Source organism: Etheostoma cragini, chromosome 6 (genome assembly GCF_013103735.1).
Source record: "Etheostoma cragini isolate CJK2018 chromosome 6, CSU_Ecrag_1.0, whole genome shotgun sequence".
NCBI lineage: Eukaryota > Metazoa > Chordata > Actinopteri > Perciformes > Percidae > Etheostoma > Etheostoma cragini.
The window spans coordinates 22248699-22270261 of NC_048412.1; the positions used below are offsets into that span (position 1 = coordinate 22248699).

The 21563-nt window shown below is 39.7% G+C and overlaps 1 protein-coding gene across 2 annotated transcripts in view; it reads right to left on the bottom strand.

Moving 5' to 3' along the window:
* The window catches only part of LOC117945762 (mannosyl-oligosaccharide 1,2-alpha-mannosidase IA), a 182289-nt gene that overhangs the window by 69022 nt on the left and 91704 nt on the right, over nt 1-21563 (bottom strand). The window lies entirely within an intron of this gene.

Sequence of the window (21563 nt, forward strand, 5' to 3'; positions counted from 1 at the left end):
TATATATATATATATATATATATATATATATATATAAAAAAAAGAGTTTAATCCGTTAATTGTTTAGTCTCTAAAATGTCAGAAAATATTGAAAAATGGCAACCTTAAGTTCCCAAATCCCAAACACCTTCCCTTTGCTTGTTTTTTCAACAATCTGTCCAAACGCAATAAATCTATTTAATTCAAAAACTTTAAAACATTTATTAAAAATAGCAGAACATCCTTATGTTTAAGAAGTTGGAAAAAGTAAAAACGAAAAAGTACCGTAACAGCTGCTGCTGACACAGTGATGCACGTGCCTTTACATAGGTAGTGAAGCTACATCATACTGTGTCTGATAAACTAAATCACTTTTGGGCTATTTCACAAAACCAAGATAAAGGTTTAAACTGGAATTTCCCAGTTATCCTGGATCCATTTAGCCCTGACTCAGTTTCACAAAAGCAGAGGCACCTAAGTTACCATGGACATAACCCATTGCTGTTAACCTATGTGTGTTAGTATAGCCCACTTGTTCTGGAAACAATAGACAGCACAAATGGTTAGCTTAGCACACATTTAATAATAACCATAACCGCATGCTAGCATGCTAGCATGCTAGAACGTTCATATGTTAAGCTAAAGGTCAATGGTTTAGGCAATTACTTAGCCTAGCGCATACAAAATGCTTACATTTCTATTTGTATAAGATGGAGTATGTATGAATTACCCAACATTGCTAGGTAATTCTTGTAGATTCCTATTAGTTCCGATAATTTCCCATTAATTCCCATGAAAGTTTGCAAATTGCAATGTTTCAACAAATTCCCCAGATCAAATCACAGCAAACAATGTCAGCGTGAAGATTTGAAAAACTGTAGCCACAATAAAACCCCTTTATCGGCATTGGTGTGATTCTCAGTAACTTCTACAAAACTGCAGAGCCGACAAAGTTTGCCCACAATTCTGCATGCCTGTGTGTGTCTGTGTCAGAGCTCCGCTCTCCGTCAATGTGCAGAGAGAACAGATAGGCTTGTGCTTACGTGTTCAGACGCTTTTGGAACCGAAATCTGGCACCGACATAAAAAAATAAAAAATGTTGACGTTACGGTTCTGAGCTGCGACACTGGAAACTCTAATCTACAACTGGAGTCTGTGTCTGATATAACGAAATTTACGCTGATTTAAGGTTCTTGGGCATACGGTTTGTTGCTAGTGCGCATGACATGCAGGTCTGCATGCAGAGCCAACCACCAATCACAATCAATTTTGATCAATTTCTCAAACAAACAAGTTGGCCCCGCTAGTCGACCACAACCTAAAATTTAAAGGAAGCTACATACATGCATTGTTACTATCATTCACCTTAGCCTGGTTTGATAGTATTATATGAATACAGTGGTGTCATGTCAGTCAATGGTTCACATTAGAAAGTTACTTTTTTATTTTTATTTTCTATGTATAGATGCACTCCCCAACAATATAACCCCAATAGTTGAGAATGTAATCTATTATTTCCAAATACAGCTTTTATGTAGTTTTGTAAAAATCTGCTTTCTTATTGCAATATATATATATATATATATGAATATATATCTCGCCGGAAAAATGCCAGCCTACTGAAAAACTCCACTCATTTTACCCTCAAGAATTTTCATTCTTATCAGTATCCATTCTACAAGCCGTGCTGTACATGTCGTGTAAGCAGACTGACCTTTCCCCTCATCTCCATAGCGTCATGGATCTGTTGATAAGGTTAGCCAGGAGGCCAAAAGGCACATGGGGGCAAGTATCAATGACTTGGGTTGAGTGGATGATGGGTGCCATATGCTTGGGGCCATAAATCTTGTACTATTAATAGTCTAAGAGGCAGAGAAACACTGTCTGAAGCTTTCTGCCACTTGCAAATCACTTATAAGGCCAGATTACAAGAAAGTAATTTATTCTCTTTAGCTTTCTTTTATTTTGATACAGTACCACATACCAAGTTTGTAGTCCTGACAAGATTGCCTAATGTGCCATTGCTTTGACTATTTAGATTTAATTAACCACACATCACTATCCCTTGAATGCTCATCTGCTGTAGTTTACCTACTGGCAGTTCACCTCATATTGTCGAGAGGGCCGTGCTAGCCTGAAACAAGACACACGTAGTCTACTTAAGCCTGGGGTAGCATCTGCCGAGGTTGTAAGCCACGTCCTAGTAAGTATATGGTCTGTAAGCAGTGTCAGATGTAGGTTTAGTTGGTGTACCATATCCGAAAGACGTCCTGCTTCTAATAATCTTAAAGGGGAAGGACATCAAGCATGGTTTAAGATGTAACTCAAACTTTGACTCTCATGTGGGGTGTGATTTTTGTTTTGTTTTACTGATCATTCTTATCTCTATTTTGATGACAAACAGTGATGGTGACAACTGAGAAGAAGGATGTATTCAGATATCTCATGCACTCTGGTTATCCAACCCCAGAGGTAGATCTCTGTGGCCGCAGGAAAAGCAGCAGAGTGTGGAAAATTTATATTGAAAACCGCACCAAAGCTAAGATGATTGATTGACTCTGAGGATAGACGGAGCGGATCAATCCATCATGGTGTTCGCCTTCAGCTTCCATGGTCTATGACGCCATTTATTTCGGTAGCCCTTTGCCACAAAGGAAAGGAACCCTGAGGGATCCTCTGAATACCTCGTCAATAGGTGTGTTCTGTTTATTTATTAGTCAAGTCAATTTATTTATAGAGCACATTTAAAACCAACCTAGGCTAAACAAAATGCTTTACAAAGTTATATTATGTCATAAAAACAACGGAAGACAATAAAAATATAGACTAAATGAACATCATACAAACAACACACTGCTATTCAAATGTCCCTAAATTAAATCAAACCTCTTGGTAGTAGAGGAGGACCTAATACGAATGGAAAGTTTACTCCAGAGTCTCGGGGCCACAACAGAGACGGCACAACCGCGCTTTGTTTTCATCCGAGACTGTGGCATAGGTAAAAAGAACTGATTAGACGATCTTAGGTTCCTGTAGGAGTGATGTAGGGTAAGGAGATCAGCAATATATAAAGGGGCTAAGCTATTAGTGATTGATAAACATGCACACACCGACATGTTTCAGGGTCTTATGCATTCCAATGTTGGCCACAATGTATTTAGCACAATGTTTAATGTCTAATTAGGCTCACAAATAAAAAATAAAACACTTCATAAACATTCACTCGGCTAACAGCCCATCAAAGCTATGAAAGATACAGGAAATGGATTACCAACAGATTCACTGCATGAAAATTGATAAGGTAATTAATTGTAATTTTTTAGGGATTTTGCACCACTGAAGTACAATATCAAAAAAGGCAGGTCCTGCATTATTAACTAAATTTGTGGCCATGTCTTGAAGGCGGGTCCTACATTGTTAGCTTACTTTGGGTTCAGGACTGGAGTTCACAGAAACGAAGGACAGACCATAGTAAAGACCCAATATTGACATATTAGCCCTGTCTAACATGAGCTTTGCACATTCTTTGGATTAATCACATTATTGCTGCTCAAAATGTGCATGTCCTTGTAGCATCAGTCTGAGAAAGTAGAAATTATGTGTACACATTATGTGTATTATGTGCAAGGGTCCACAAGAATGAATGAACTGCGTGTGTGTGTGTATTTGTGCATGTTTAGCTGTGTGTGTGTGTGTGTGTGTGTGTGTGTGTGTGTGTGTGTGTGTGTGTGTGTGTGTGTGTGTGTGTGTGTGTGTGTGTGTGTGTGTGTGTGTGTGTGGGCATTAGGAGTACACAGAAAGCCATTAGTAAGACATTGGCTGGTGGATGTACATTTATCATGACTGTCATAGGCCAGTCAGTGTTGGTCAGGAGGGCTACATTAGACAGCAAGTGTGCATGATCAATCACTTACTGCAGTCTGTGTGTGTGTTGTGATATCACTGGCCTCACTTTCTCTTACTCTCTTTTTCTCTAAACGTACACACATACACAGCACTAATTCATTAGAATAAACCACTCCTTTCTTTAATCCCTCAGAGGATAGTTCAGAGGCAACATTTTTGCACTAATTTTATTTAACCAGCACATACTGTGCGATGTGAATGCAAAATATGTGCTGATATTCCTGATATGCTATCCAATGTATGTTATAAATTCCACTGACTAAGTACAGTACATTAAAGATGCAATAGAGATTAACAAGATAAGAATAATACGATTTCAAAGATGGAGTGTTTTAATTTACACATGGGAAAACAGGACTTTAATCAGAGCTATATATTTCTCATTTAGCTTGTGTCTCATGGCACAAACAGCCAAAAGGAATAAAATATTATAACACGTGGTCAATAACCCTGTTAACGTCATCAAAGTGAATATAATTCATGCAGACGTTGGGATGCACATCAGTTACACTGCCCTGTTACTAGTGGTTGGCAGTATCCAATTAACGTTTATGCAACATGACGCCAGAGACACAGGGTGAGCGAGCCAGTGTGTGTGATGCTTACGATATCTAGCGGTTTGCTATACGAGGCACGTGGTGAGTTGCGCAGATAGAGTGCACTAAGGAGATGACATTGTAGGTGAGTGGCCTTTTGATGGAGAGCGCCAACGGAGCAGCGGTGGAAGCGAGTTCAGAGGGAGCGGGATTAGGGAGGAGGAGTGTTAGTGAGCAGCACATGAAAAGGGCAGGGAGAAACAGAGTGAGTGAAATGTCATGTCCATCAATCAAGATGGACTTTTCTGAAAAGCCTTGAATGCCAACTCTGTGCTTTAATGTCCTAGAGGAGCAGATGTCAGACAAATCGAGAATAATCAATAATAGGTGAACAACTGGATGTGCTCTAACTCCTGCATATTTAAACATTGTTTTCCTGTAACCATGACCACATTCGATCCCTAATATCAACCAAGCGGTAGTCTATATCAACAAAGTTCAACATCTGCCATTGTTCAGGTGCGCTGGAAAGTCCACAAGGATGTCCCTCTTTTAGGCCGAATGTCCCATACCTTCCGCTTTCTTCCTTGGCTTTGTAAACTCCGGCAGGTTCATGGGGACAATGGTTAACTGCTCCTCACGTCTCTGCAGGGTAACTCCAGACATCTACCTAGACGGTCTAAACTGAGTTTTCTGTTTCTTCGTGAAGCTTTTTTGTTGCAAAGGCACCATCCCTGTGTCCGGGGCTTAGCGTCTCCCAAGAGGGTTGGGATTTGTTTAAGACATGCCAATAAACCAGAGCACATTTTTCTCCCATCCCAGAATGCTATGTGGCCTAGCCAGACTCTCCTCAGCAGCGCTGTGGAGAAGGGTCTAGCAATGCTAGACTAACAAAGCGGTTATTATTGCAACCATGTTGACCCCTAACCTAAAAATAAATTAATAAATTAATACTAAAAAATAAAAAATAAAAAAGGAATTCTAACCCAAACCATGATCTCAGTCGTGATTGGGCCTAACCTCATGCAAACGGAAGATAACTTTCAGTTTGCAAATGTGGAAGTTATCCCATCTTAATACAATGAATTTGGTTTTGATGACAAAGACTTCATCCAAAAAGAACATTTTTGTCCGACCTCTAACGTACAGTCTGTGAAAATTATTTAACCCAAGCCAGCATTATTTGCTATCTTATAAAATAAAGCAACAAACCTCTTACCCATGATATATTACGCTGTAATCAAGTGGACACTATTTAGCAACCTCATTTAATAGTAATGTGAAACACCTGACATTGTATAAGTTATACATATTTGATTTTAATCTAATTTAAATCTGAATTTAATCTTCAACTTCGATGACTACCTTTTTAACATGTAACAGCTTCTTAAGGATCTTGACTTCTATGACAAATAGTACTGGACTGTAATCCTTTACATTTATTACAGTCTAATTGTACAGACTTACAAGTGAGATGCCGTCAAGTAACGAACCATGCATGTACAGTACATATACATACACTGCTTGTGTTTGTAGGCCTACCAGCAAACCCCAAAGTATTTCTGACTGCAGTGCCCACAAGGTTTGGCAACAATAAGCCAGCAGAAACTGACAGCGCCACTATCAGAGGGAACTTGCACTAAGACCTTCTTCTACAGCTGCAGATATAAGATCCTTACTTTCAGATCCTATCCTTGCTACAACATGTAAGTGGGGGAAAGTAATCCTACTCATTATCAATGTAAAGGCTGCTCCACCAGTCACTTCACAGAACAAGGGTGCATACATGGGGCTCATTAGACATGTTCAATTCAATCCTCACTTTCACTCAAGACTGCACAATTTGTTCTCTTTACACTGAACAAATTGCAACGTATTTCACATTCTCCAGGGGATATCTAATCTCAAGTAATACTGCAGAATAAGAGGTGTATCTAATAAGAGCCTGGAAGAGCCACTGACAGGCACAGTGACAGAGCTGTTTGGAGAGGTCTATTTAATGTGAAGCGTTGTTTGAATCATAAGGCTAAGGAAGGCTGACCCTGCTTCAAGGAATATGCATAGCTGTGTTGTGAGTGAGACATTGATATAGCACCACTGTCCCGACATGAGCAGCAAAAGATGAAGAGGGGAGGTGGGACGGCTCAGTGAAGTGGCAGAAAACATACTTGATTCAGGCTGATGGACCACTGACTTGTAAACTTTTGAAACTCATATAGTTTATAGGTGTCTCTGTGAGACTTGTTTATAGTTAGAAAATCTCACTAAAGACTCCATTTGGTACATTTTTGAGCTTTCAATCATGTTATATGACCATGCTCTCCAACTCTAGTAGTATGTGAAGTATATTTCTTGATTTATTTTTAATTCTGTAATGCCTGATGCCTCCGTTAAGACACTTGTTGAACATAAGCTACTTTATGGCTGACTTTAGTTTGAAAAGAACATTCAGTTCAACTGTCTATAGAGGCAGTACTGTGTGTCCAGAAATATTATTGACATCCTTCCTTGTTCTGTAAATTTGTCCTGCTGCCATGGCTACCAGTACTGTGCATATAAATCCCACTACTAAACTCCCTACCCCACAGTAAAGCACCACATTACAATTAGACACAAGCAGTCCTTATTGCACCCCGTCTCACACCACAGACCCCGCTCTCTATCCTCCTCTTTCTCTCCATTAAAGCCATTATGGTAATCACACAGTCAAACTGCCCCGCAAAAATACTTGTGTCTAATGGTGCTTTGTGCCTTCCTGTGCGATAGCACTTGCTTTGCAAGAACAAGAAAAAAAGGAAGGGACAGAGAATTGATAGATCAAGGCACATTAGAGCCAGAGTCAAAATAAATTTGTTCCATCATGAGGCCTGCAGAGGAGGAGGCGACTAAGCCAGAGGCTTCAGCTAGAATCATAGACAGCAGAAATCCTTTATTTTTGAGCCCATCTGTGTTTAGTCGCTGTATGTTGCACCAGGGAGCTGATGAGGGAGTCAGTATCAATCTCTCCGTGTCTTTTTAGGTACTGTAATGTATTTTGTTGCAGAAAGATTTAAGGAGAGCTAATTTCTTTCTTTTTCTACTTTATTAGACAAGCTTTCAAACTTGAATTTGTATGTTTTTTTCAAATAAATAGTACAATAAGAAAAGAAAAAAATGTCTGTTATGTATATGGTTACTTAGATAATTATGATCACCTGTGGTAGAACATAGGAGTGAGGCAGAGTATGTTTGACCTCGCATTAGACTCTGCAATTATTCAATGTCCATTTTTTTTTTTTTTTTTTTAACAAAGAGTTACATATTGTTGATAGTGAAAGATTCAATATATGTGGTGGCTTGTTCCTTTAAACTTATTTTAAAGCAACAAGCCACCACATATATTGAATCTTTTAAAGTATGGTAATATTCTTAAATGTGAGATGACTACAATGTGAGATGACTATTGACTACAATATCAATAAATTATGAAAGTGTCAAAGACTAAAGAGCCACTCAACACACCTTTGCACACATTAATCTAATCACAAACTAATTCAAAATGCACACTGTCCAGACATGATTAGAGAGGCTCCAGACTTAAAGCGGTACACACGTCAATCGAATTGCAGCCATCTAATTTGACACTGGGGGAGCGTGGCGTGTCAGGGCAGCAGCCCTGTCTGATATGACAGCTTCTCAGATGAGATTACACACCGCACACAGTGTTTTCGAATCCCTCGCCTCCTACCTCTCCCAAATGCCTCTTGCATTGATCAACAGACACGTAGCACAGTTAGAGAGGGGGGGATCATACATCTGATGCTCTGTCAACACACAAAACCTGATTGGAGATGACAGCTTAAGCTAGAGGCTCTGATTAGGCATTTGATAAAGACACTCAGCCGCGGCGCTGCAGCAACAATTTAACCCGACATAAGGTCATCCAACTGAAATCCATAAAGTAAACAAATTTAAAAGAACTTATACAACCTTGTGTTGCAGAAGGGGTTAGCAGGGTGAAGAATGCATTCATTTTTCTCTCTGAGGTCTTAGGTGCAACCTTGATAGAAATCCAATTTGCAAGCTTAATGTCTGATTCCTTCTGTAGATAAAACAAGGCAGTCTATCCCTGATCTTTAGCTTGCTGGTTGCACACAGATAAATGTGCAGCCCAATCAATTTAGGACTGCTGCAATCAGGGGCGCACTGGGACAAAACTTTGGCCCTGGTAATTCCGTCCCTTACCGGCCCAATTTCAGATGGGGACATTATTTGCTTTATAAATGCAACACCCAGGCTCACGTGAGATAATGGCACAAGCAGCATGAGGCGCACAGGCTTTCATAATGAAATAATACGCACAATTAGTAAAACCTTCAAATTAATTACCATGGCACCATCTTAAAATAAAAAAGGTTGCATATTTAAAACATATTACACAATTAATCACCCAAAACATCAAAGTACAATGACACAGCTTTTATTTTTTAAGTAGAAGCCCGACGGCCCCAGAAGGGAGGCTCCAGACTGCAGCCGTACAGTCTTGCATATTTTTGTCAAACTAGTGTGAAATGCAAGTTAGGCAGCTAGGTGTGTGTGCGCGCACATCTACAGTTTATGTTTACATGCATGTTGGCTTTTCTACATCTAGTTCATGTCTTTTAACGGCTGGTCTGGAGGACAAAACAAATCTATCAGGTTTCTAACAGGCAGTAAAGAATTAATCGGAGCATTTGTGGTTAAATGAAACTGCGGTCTTATTAAAAACGAACATTTTAATTAAAGAAAAGACATGAACTATTCCACTTTTCTAATCACTCTGTAGAAAGCACATTTAGAGACCACTTGTCTGTACAGTGAATGGTACTGCTGCTTGCTCACCTGCAATTTCACGCTCAATTACAGAGTTAATGCAAACTTTCTAACAATATTTCCTAGAGGAATGTGAGTTAGGCAACTTGAAACACTTGTCCACATTACTCAATATCAATTTCTATTTTACTGCTTTGCCTGTTCTTCTGTTTATTTCAGAGTTGCCCTAGTCTGTTTCCAGGATGCCAGAGGCTGTTAGCAGCATGCACGACATCCCACCACCTCTCAAGTGTGGCCCAGACTGTGTCAAGCTCAATGTGAAAGATATTCAAACCCTTGCAGCAGGATACACTAACAGAAGGAATTCATTTCATGCCATTTTACTTATTCATTCTACCACCACCGTCCTCCTTCCTGCCGCTCACCACTCTGAATCAAGAGTCACCACACATAACCTGAGCCTCACCTAGCAGTGATTTGCTATGAATACTTAGTGATGAGACAGGTACAGTACTTTCTGCAGGCACAGATTGAATACAGGATAATAGGGAGGAGGGAGTTTGTGTGCATGTGTGCATGAGCTTGAAAGACACTACAGGCTGCAGAGGTCCATCTGCACTATGAATAAGTCTTTGCTGAACTACAAGGAACCAGTTTAAACGCTTCAAAGTACGACGCTCACCACAGCAACAAAACGATTTCTGCTCCGTAGGTTGCCAATGTGTGAAGGAGCGAGACAACGGCAAGTCTAACAGATGCAGGAATCCAGACAAGAGGATGTTCTCAAATGTACACACAACCGGGCACCCAGATAGCTCAGTTGGTAGAGCGGGTGCCCATGTATAGAGGTTCACTCCTCGAAGCAGCCGGCCCGGGTTCGAATCCAGCCTGCGGCCCTTTGCTGCATGTCACTCCCCCTCTCTCTCCCCTTTCACAACTTCAGCTGTCCTGTCCATTAAAGGCCTAAAATGCCCAAAAAAATAATCTAAAAAAAAAAAAAAAATGTACACACAACCATAGGCTTAAATCCCAGGGGGGACAAAGGGGTCAGGAAGAACTGAGGAACAGGGAGACCTCTGACAGTCGGGTGTTGAGTCTTAGGGAAGTGTGTTGAGCTTAGTTCATATTTTTGGAGGTGTGTGTCTGTCGGGGTAAGCAGATGAGCTTTACCAGTGGCTTACTAATTTACATTATGATCAGCTAATTTAACAAGTGTACAAAAGCATTGTTTTGGTTTTATATGGGGTCACGTTTTCGAAATAAGAGGGATTTTTGTGGCTTGATTGTGAACAACAATAAATGGTTTTAAAGAAGAATATTTTGGTCAGTTTAGTCAGCTTTTTCAATTAATCAAGAGAAACACTGAAAAGAAAGATGATGGTACAGTCTCCATGCTACACTAATGATAGTATTAAGGCTTTCCTCTGTGTACAAGTATACTCTACAAGTATTAGTGCGGCTGTATTATTTGTGTCCCCTTCAAAAAACAATCTTCAGACATGTTATGTTTAACTGTTAGATCAGATTTACGCCCATGCACATAACTGTCTGTTTTCATGGAATATAAAGGAAACTATCAGAAGAGCTACCGGTCAATGATAAATGAGCATGGAAACAAAAATGTAATTTCCTTAACACCTGGTGGATAGGGGTCTGACGGGAATTTAAAATGGGGATTGTTATTGAGAAAACTTGTATGACAGCTGAGTCACACTGGACAGCGTTAAGGATAATGGATGGAAGGATGGGTGGATGTGTTATAGCCAGACTCTTAGTGAAATATTCAGGCTAAGAGGGTAGACCGCACGAGGCAAAGCTTTAAAAAAAAAAAAGTTTATTAATAGTACCTAAAATAAGTGAATGAAGCTAAAGTCTGCTCCCTTCTACTGCCCCCAGCTTAAGAGCTTGGCAGAAAACGCTTGTGATTAAAACTGTCAAACACTGATTACTACACACCAAACGGCATGTTTCAGGTTTCCGAGACGTCATCATCAGAGTGGATCCGGCAATACGTCATTGCAGACTGATCAGTGTTCACAGATTATATAAACACAGGCACAGGGTCCAAACCCTACAAAACACCAAGATGATACAACAGGAAGGGGTTTGGGACTTTATCCGGATACAGCAAACTTGACCCTCCGCCTTCTATTCATCAGGCAGCGATTGAATCATTACAGTAGAATCGAGTACAATCCCTCATAATCCTCCTGCATCATCATACATTTTGCTACAAATTTTTCATCATTTTGGCTTTAATCCCAATGGAGAGGCTTGATGATGCGCTCATGTCCACTGAGGGTAATTTGTTCTAATCCGAAAAGGGAAGAGCAAAACTTTGGTGGTGATAATGAAAGACTGCATCACTTTCACGTCCTGTCACCCTGTGTTCTGTTGTAAATGGCTTTCTTTACCAGGCCATAATAGCTTGGATTAAAAAGATGGCTGAAGAAGCAAATCATGGCGAACCCTTAGAGAAAATAACTTTCTATACATCAAATGACATGATCAGCATGAAAAGTGACACAGCAGATCCCACATACAATGAAAATTATGAATTGATTAAGGGCGTTTTCACACCTGTAGTTCATTTGCTTTGGTCCAAATCAGTTGGTGAGTATGTAAACTTGGAGCGATTTGCCCTCGGTCGGTTTGGTTTGGTTTCACACCTGTTGGTTGGAAAAATCCAAGTGTACCAAATTGCGTCATTACAAATCAGGCAAGAACATACAGCCCTCTTATTGGTCGGATATGTCTGGGGGCAGGAGCAAGAATGAAAATACAGGAAGAAGGTCCTGTGTTCTGGTCTAGTGGCCAAACCAGCTCATTTCATTAAATTGACCAGACACTGTTTTCGCAAGGGACGTTACTGCGTCTGCTCTGGCCAACGAGACTTGGCTCCGCTCTCCCGGCATCTGTCTCCAACTTTAGCGGCAGCTGCTTTGACCACGGAGATAAGAGTGATGGACGACAAGCTTGACGGCAGTCAATCTGTGATAGAAACACTGCACGCTGCTATAGTTTGCTGCTTTGCTTCATCGCAGATTACTAAACACACCTGACTACAGGAGACATTAGTTCAGATTTGCGGAGTATGTATAGTTCTTGCGGCATGAGTATGGATCACGTTCTCACAAACGAACCGCTCCAGAGTTCAATCGAAAAGTATACTGAGACATCCTCTTCAAGCAGGTCTCGGTATGCATGTTTGGTACGCTACTGATGCGCACCAGAGTTTGATTGCCCCGTTCTCACCCCAATCAAACTGTACCAGTGGGGAGACAAACTCTCGAGTCAACCGAAATAAAGGCTGTCTGTTTGAAAACAGCCTAAGGCCATGCACTCTACATCCTTGTTGTTATAAAAACTCTTTTCTGAGGCTTTAATTCCTCCTGGCGTTGCATTCTACAGTGTCAATTTATCCTTCTGTCTAAATCAGTCTTAACCCTGCCAGTTCCCAAGTACAAAGTTTGTTTAATGTCCGATTGGGCCCATGAGAGAATGGAGTGAATAAAGTTCACAGCAAGCATGCGAGTGGGCGTGTTGTCCAGACTTTATGCAGCAACCGTTGTTTGAAGCTCATTTCAATAAATGGTTCTAGAAACATAGTTGTCAGTCAACTGATGCCATGGGAAACACACACCCAGAGGGCCAATGCTCAGAAGCCATTTCCACAAACATGTCCAAAAGTATTTTATCCTTTTGAATATAACTATGCATTATATCTGCAGCATCATTACTTTACATTGCCTTACACAATAAGTAAAGAGAAATCTATGGGGTCTGAGATTTACTAAAATACGGCTACATGGATGACTAATATGTTTGCTTGTGTTTACCTGTACTCCTTCAATATTTGACAAATGTATCACAGCAGATTACAACGAGCAAACTTCAATAAACAGGATAATGTACACATTGTTTCTCTGTCACTCTGGCCACTATCATATGAGGTTATTTATGACATATCGTTTTAGGAGTGGATGTTGGCAGAGCAATAAACTGCAGCAATAATAATAAAAAAAATGTATTGATATATTGGTATTAGATTTTTATCATTGTTAAGGCTATAATGTCAGGATTGGCAAAGCTCCAGTAAGCACATCCTCATATCTTAATTACAGGATTGTATGTATAAATCATTTCCCATGCTCTGCTGCTGCAGCGGATTACTGCAACGATAAAGAAAAAAGTTTTGCGTCTCACAGTTATGCTGATATTCAACGTGTCCTGCCAGCAGTTTCAGTTTGAATCAAAAGGCAATATTGAATGTAGGATTGGAATGTGATCTCCTGAGACGTGGGAGGGACTAGATCCTGTTTTGTCAACTGGCTCTGGTCACTATGGAAACAGATGATTTCTACCACACCATGATGGAGCCCATGAGATATAGAAATGTTTTGAGTAGAAGGCACAAGTCCTGCTGGAAAGATTGCAAAGGAGGGGAAAACCTGTCTGCTCTGCTAATATGTGGGAAGCGAAAAGAGCAGACAATTCCAGACAAGTGGAAGCGGTTGCCAGTTAAATGCTTTAAATAAAAATGTTCCTTTGATGACACAAAGAGGAGTTAGCAAATGGAAAAAGAAGCTCAAGGTCCTATGCACCTTTGTTTGTATGCATACAAGTGTGTGTGAGCATGTCTGAGTCCCCTACGAGTTCTATCTGAGCAGCACTGTCTTTGCAAAGGTGCTGTCTCAGCAGATCTCTTCAGAAGCTCTGCTGTGTTTGCTGTACAAGATTATATTAATAATGATATATGGTAGTGAAAATTGGTATAAAATAAAATCTCTCATCACTTCGACGGGCTCCATGGATCCTGAGGACCCCCAATTGCTCAATAAAACATTTATTTCACCTTTCAATTGAACCTCCAGTTAAAGCAGACTGCCTAATAAATATCAGAATCTTCATCTATTGGGTTATTGATCCAAGCTAAATCAAGTTTCCAAACCCTCTCATTCCTCCTCCGTTCTCCATCATGTCAGAGCACCTGGCAGCGCTTTACATCATCTGAAGAGCCCTTGGGATTTCCTAATAAACGCTACTGGTTTTAAATGGTCCCCGGGCATGCCATAAGAGGAAAGGTGAGGAGTTCAGCCTGTGTTGCTAGAAGAAGCTCATTTTCCATTCCAGGACAACTCTCAGCAAAAAAATAAGAAATGGTGACCTTATGCTTTTTAATTGCACCTCTTGGGAAAGGGGAGAAAGAAAAAAAATGAGGGCAAAGTTTAAGGAGGGAACAAAATGGAAAAAGAAAGATTGATCTATTCCAAAGATAAAGGCAGAAAACTAGAAAAACATTTTTCCCTGCATAGAAAGAAAGGCAGAGAGCTGGATAGCAATTGTGAATAGCAGCATGTGGCCAACCCCCCTAACAGCCATAGAAAATCTATTGTTGATGAAAAATTTCTGAAGTGAGGGAGGGAAAGCTGTGACACCTAATGTAATGTATTTTTTTATTCACAAGCCTTGTCCCCAGTATCTGTTGGGTCGGAGTTCGGCTCGGCATTTAATGTAGCTTGTGCTTCAGTTACTTCAGTTACTGAAGCACAAGGCTCAAGGGTAACGACGTTTCTCACAGAGACACGAACATCTCTTTAATCCTCCATTTAGGCTCTGGGACTGGTTGGCATTCTCACTTCATAGCGAGGAGGGAAAGAGATATAGTAAAAGAGAGCTCTAATAAGAATGGAAATGAGTTAGTCTTGTTAAAATAAGGACTAAAAGGAAGTCTGAAGAGGGCATACTGGGTGTGAGATGCCTGTGCTTTCCATTTTAAAAGTTTCACTTAGCTTTCTTTTAGTGCCTATTTGAAATAGTAGAGAAGACACTACGTTCTAATTTTGGCTGGGCAGCAGACGCACTAATACAGACTGTAATTAGAAACCTACCGTACCAAACCTTAGTGCCAACCATACGCTTATTTACTTTCAGAGTTCAAGAGGGATTGACATTGATATATGATTGATACCACTCTTCTGTCTGCTAAATATGAAGCAACAGCCAACAGATAGTATGCTTATTTTAACACAAAAACTGTAAACAAAGGAACACAGCTAGCTTAGCTCTGTCCAAAAGTTCAAAAATCAATCTAACAGCACCTCTGACGCTCACTAATAACATTTTGTCTATCATACAAAAACTAGAGATTGTAGAAGTCACTGCACTCGTTCCAGAAATACGGCATAAACCCCTTAAAACAAATATGTACACAGAAGAGATGAATCATGGTACTTATTGGGCTTTAGAAGTGTTGGTAGGTGGATGATGTTACCTTTGGTCAGGGCCAGGCCAATGTTGTTTTTTCCAGTGTTTTCAAGTCTTCATGCTATGCTAAGCTAACTGTCTGCTGGCTTCACATGAGAGGGGTATGAATCTCGTCATCTGAGTAAGTCAATCTCGCCCATTCCCGAAATGTCAAATTATTTCTTTAAAGGCCCTGGACACCCATACAGGTGTTTTCAGTTATTCTAGCTGATTAGACCTCACACCGCCCAGGTTAAAGGTGGGCCAGAGCATAGATGGGAATTTATTACGTCACAAATGTAACCTACCAATAAGACCGGTAGATTAAATTAAAAATAAAGATCCCATGTGACCTACTTAACAGGTGCAACAGAGCTAACTGGAGGCTTAGGAAAATGTTGATCAGTCAGTGCATACAGACTCACAGAGTCCTGGGAAGAGGAGAATCAGCCAGAATAGCCCAAAACACATGAGTGGGCATCCAAGGCCTTTAAGGTAACTAAGTAAGAAATGTTTCTACCACCTTACAGAAATCATGTAATCTGTGAAGCATTGTGTAGATTCAACTTGGTTACATTTTGAAAACACTCTTTAAAATTAGTATTGTCTGATGTTGCAGAATAACAGTGACTCCAAAACCACAAAGCCAACATGGTGTCCATGGTGATTTCTCTCACAAACAGAACCCAAAAGAGACATTTGTCAGCATTTTAACAAAAACAAGGCAATTGATCTTGGGTTCTGTGACTGTATTTCGGGAGTTGTGTGAGTTTTTGTGCCACTCATTCTGGAAGCCTCTAACTTTCTACTTTACAAGAGGTTAGAACAGTCCATTTAATCTCCCTCCCACATCTCTGTTGTAGGCAATAGGGAATACATCCAAAATATGTTTCAAGGTTTCGCGTTCCCATTCTCTGGCATTTTCCCAGACTGGTAACACACAGTAGAGCTCTCCTAAATCTCCCTTCTTTTCAGATCACAGAAAACAGTCTCGCTTACAGGGTTCTGGTGATAAAAGATTAATAAAATAATAATCTGTACAAAATATTGGTGAATGGTTGGCTTTAAAAAGGGTGCACATAGATGCTGTAGAGTACACACATGCAAACAGGAGGTACAAACTCTGGTTAGTTGAAGGAAAGCTGAGTACTCAAATCAGTCAAAAGAGATTCCCGTTCCCCTTTTACATGATTATTACCGTCCCAGCCTTCCCCTTTAAGACAGGTAGCCATGTGTGTATGTGACGTTAGTCTGAAGGGGGTTATTGTTGGGAAGTGAGGCTCTCCGTGTGTAGAAGAGTACCGTAGGCAGCAGCTGCCACTGACACGGTGATGCGCATAGTTTTGATGGGTAGTCAGTAGTAGTTCTGATGGTTCCCCCAGCAGAAAGCTACTACCAGCCAAGCTAAAGCTAATATAGTTAGCCTAAAGAAACTAACGTTACGGTTCAGAGCTGCGGCGCTGAAAACGTAACAATAATCTACTACATAAGTCTGTGTCTGATCTAACGTCATTTACACGGATTTAACTGTTCTTGGATACACAGAGTTTGTTGCTAGTGCGAGTGACATGCAGGTCTGATCAATTTATCACGCTAACGAGATGGTCCCACTAGTCAAACACAACCTGACATTTAGAGGAAGCAACATGCAGTCATTCTCATTCAAGTTAGCCTGGATTGATTATTATATGAATATAATAGTGTCATGCTAGTCAACCAGCATATTTCTACTTAATTTCCCTCTCCATGACCACTTCAGAAGAGTAGGCACAGCGCTTACATGCTTTGGTGTTTGTAAAGCATTAAAGTTCAACAAAGAATGGTTCACATTAGAAAAGATTATTTTTTCATTTGTATCTTCTATTTAGATGCACTCCTCTACAAAATCACTGCATTGAGAATGATGTATTATTTCCAAATAGAGCTATATATGTCATATTTTTTTAATTACTTTTCTTTTTTCATATCGAAACATATCGCAGGGGGAAAAATATCGCAATGTTAGTTTTTTTCCAATATCGTGCAGGCCTAACCAGGATTATCAGGAAGCATCTTCTTCTGCCGAATCATGAGTACGTAGTACTTATACACACCACATATTACTATAAGGATATTGGCTGTGTTTAAAATCATCATTAAAATTCAAGGCTGACGGCTCTATTTAGTCTTGCTCTAAAATAAGCTGGAAATACAGAACCATCCTCACTGACACTTTCAGTTAATGCTCTCCAACATAAAAGTAGGACACGAGAGCTCTGGGAGCCAAACATTGAAAATATTTCACTGCACTAAGGGCTTTAGCTTGCACGTCTTGCACAGTTAACAAGTGTCCCGAAATTACTCTGTATCACTTTCCCACACTCTTTTAAATCTGCTCATATTAACAAATGGGAGTTTCTTTTTCCCCAATAACCCAAAGCCTACATATCATCACCTCTTACTTTACGCCAAGCTATGACTTATCCTCCAAAGAGTGCTTTTCCCTTTTTCTCTTAAACCTCCCTGCCCATCACCTGTCTCAATCTAAAACGATTAATGACGGCAAAAGCCTATGTCTCTTGATATTGCTGACAGAAAACCTTTTTAAAAAACCAAAGGAAATAATGGGAAAACAAAGAAAACTTAACTTCATTGAATACTGTATGTACTGTTTTTTTTTGCTGGGTGCAAATGTTCCACCTAAACAAGTTCCTTCCCGAGACCAATTTGCAGATACGTCATAGCTGCATCCAGCGCATAGCGCTGCCTTAGACGGTTGTGATTGGTTTAAAGAAATGCAAACAACCCAAGCCATTTTTATTCTCCTATCCAGGAGTGTATCTGCAGAGGGGCCAGACACTCCAGACACTCCACAGCGCTGTGGAGATCGGTCCGGTATGTGAGACTAATGCAATAGTGATGTAGCAAGGATGAACCTACAGAGAATGATCACCAAAATATGAAGCTCATTATAGCGCATTCCAGCTCATTGTCCGGCCCACAACTTTACAGTTTGGGTAGCTAGCTGTTGGCTAGCTAGATTCCCAAATGTCAACTTAAGGTGACATGTCAATGGTATGTTAGCAAAATTTTCCGCTGTCCCTAAGTGGCCAAAAAGTCAGTTATTGCAGGTTTGATGACTGCAATTTAAACCCTACCACAGCCACATTTTGACCCATAAAGTTGCAGTGATTTGACAAAACCATTTCAGCTTTAATACCAGTAAGCGCCTCCTGCTTGGAGATTTATTATTGCTCAAAGTCAATGCCGACACGCAAGGCATCCTGCAGCTCATCCAATTGACCTTCTTCAGTGATTTACATCAGTCACGCTGTGAGCTGCTGATAACATCTGCAGCACATATTACAGCTAATCCTTAAAGTTATTAAGACATGTAAATATGAAATAGTAAATACCAAACTATGCGAAGACAATATCCATCTGGGTCACAGTTTATTTTACCTCTAAGCTTTAAGTATAAATATACTGGTAGAATGTATTAATAGAAAACAAAGTACTGCATAAACCCAGCTACTTAACTTATTACTCGTTCCATCAGTATTCACATATTTCTGTGTAATCTTTAAAAAAGATAAACTTTTCCAACAGAGAGATCTGCATGTCATTATTAAATCCAATTGACGTCTACAATTTTACTCAGGTATGTGAGAATACATATTACTTACAGCTGTTCATATGTTTTTCCATCATATTTTACCAAAATCAATGATGATTTGTGAAGCTGGCATCAAAGTTAATGCAACAACTATAGTCATTGGTCACACCACACTAGAATCTGACCTTGTTCTCATCACTTTGCCCTCCATAATTTTTTAATGCTCCATTAAGACATGAAGTATAGTCTAATCAAAGTGTAACAGCAAACATGGTGGAGATCTCTGATATTTAACCAATCAGCAAACCCATTAATTAATCAGTCATATTTAAGGTTTGCAAGAGCAGTACTTTAACACTACTTTCTTTTCTTTTTTAAATATATTAACATAATGCTTAGCTATCAAAAAGATGCTTTTTTAAGGAAAAAAGAGAACATGAATGTGCATATTTACACTTTTCCATGAATTTCTAGTCCTCACTGTGTAAGTACTCGCATACAACAAGGCATAATTGCTGAAAGTATTGTGAATAGCCCAGTTTTCTCTTTCTAATTGCCCTGAGCTACTAGAAACTTTTAATAAGCTTTAAAGACATACTGTATTTCAAATGACAAAAGGGAAATGAGCAAACCAACTTTGGTTTAGAAGAAAGAATCAAGAGAGAGCTGCTTTCAGCCTTAAGGGCCATGACAAAGGAAAGGAGAGAGAGATTACAGTAAAAAGAGAAAGGAAAAGGGCTTGAAAAGAAGATTACTGTAAAGTGAAAGTGTGCCAGAGAAGGAGTGAGTGAGGTACAGCAAAGGAGAACATCTCTCTCCGCCTTTCTGTGGTGTGTGTTGCGCTTCTTTGAGTGTAGAGCAGAAGGGATGTTCTGGTGACTCGCAGCATATTGACAAGCTTGTGACGCAAATGCTTACTGTAGATCCAATCTTGTCACATTTCTGTTTACTCTGGAGATTCAATTTAAGAACACAGCATCCAATTTCATACGTGGCTTCACGCGCCACCCTCCGCAATGTGACATTTACTCGCTAGCATGATGCCCTTTCTCTCTTCCTCTCCCTTTGACTCAAACTGTATTTAATACACTTTGTAACAAACAATGATAGTTGAGAGCTGAAAATGGTGGCAGAGTTACACAGAGTGGAATTTGATATATGTACACACAAATGTTTTTGGCAGGTATTAAAATGTAAAAATGGAAGTGTTAATAGTTTATTTTCATCAATTACCAAAGTGCAGGTAATGAACGGATGAGGATTTTAAATCAAATCAATATTTGGTGTCACCCCCCCACTTTGCCTTCAATCCTGTACCAAGTTTTCGAAGGACCTCAGATGGTAGGTTGTTCCAAGACTGTCTACGATCCTTAACGTTGCCTGACTTTATGCAAGTGTGCCTATAAGAATTGATGCTCGTTTGGAGGCAAGGGATAGTATTTTATTAGCCATTAGGGCTGAACGATATTGTGGTTTAGCATCAACATTGCGATGTGTGCATGCGCGATATTCACATTTCAGGACATTGCGATGTTGACGCTAATCCTTTTTTTCCGCTTGATAGAAAAGTAAACTTTCACCGTTCTCCTTTTACATGATTATTACCGTCCGACCCTTCCCCTTTAAGACAGGTACCGTAGGAAGCAGCTGCCACTGACACAGTGTTGCACATAGTTTTCAATGGGTAGTCAGTGAAGGTACAGTAGTCAGTGTTCTATGTTTGGTGCAAATACAAACTACATATCCGTACATATCCAATTCCTTATATTTCTTTATTTCTTTGTATTTTTACTCTATTTATAATATTTGTGCAACTGCAACACGGAGTTTCCCTTCGGGGATCAATAAAGTATTTCTGATTCTGATTCTGATTCTGATTACTGATTAATGCAACATAATCACAACGACTCCCGACCAGGCTAAAGCTAATATAGTTAGCCTATAGAAACAAGGGGTCCGTCCGTCCCGACTAATGTTACAGTTTGGAGCCGCGACACTGGAAACACTAATCTACTACAGAAGTCTGTGTCTGATCTAATGTTATTTACACTGATTGAACTGTTCTTGGATCCACAGAGTGTGTTGCTAGTGCGCGTGACATGCAAGTCTGATCTTTTTATCACACTAACAAGCTGGCCCCCGCTAGTTGAACACAACCTGAAATTTAGAGGAAGAAACATGCAGTCATTGTCATTCATGTTAGCCTGGATTGATTATTATATGAATATAATGGTGTCATAGTCAACCAGCGTATTTCTACCTAATTTCCCTCTCCAAAATCACTTCAGAAGAGTAACATTAGTCACAGCGCTTACATGTTTTGGTGTTTGTAAAGCATTAAAATATATATACATATATATACATACATACATACATATATACATACATATACATACATATATATATATATATATACATACACACACATATATATATATATACATACACATATATATATATATATATGTGTATGTATATATATATATATATATATATATATATATATATAT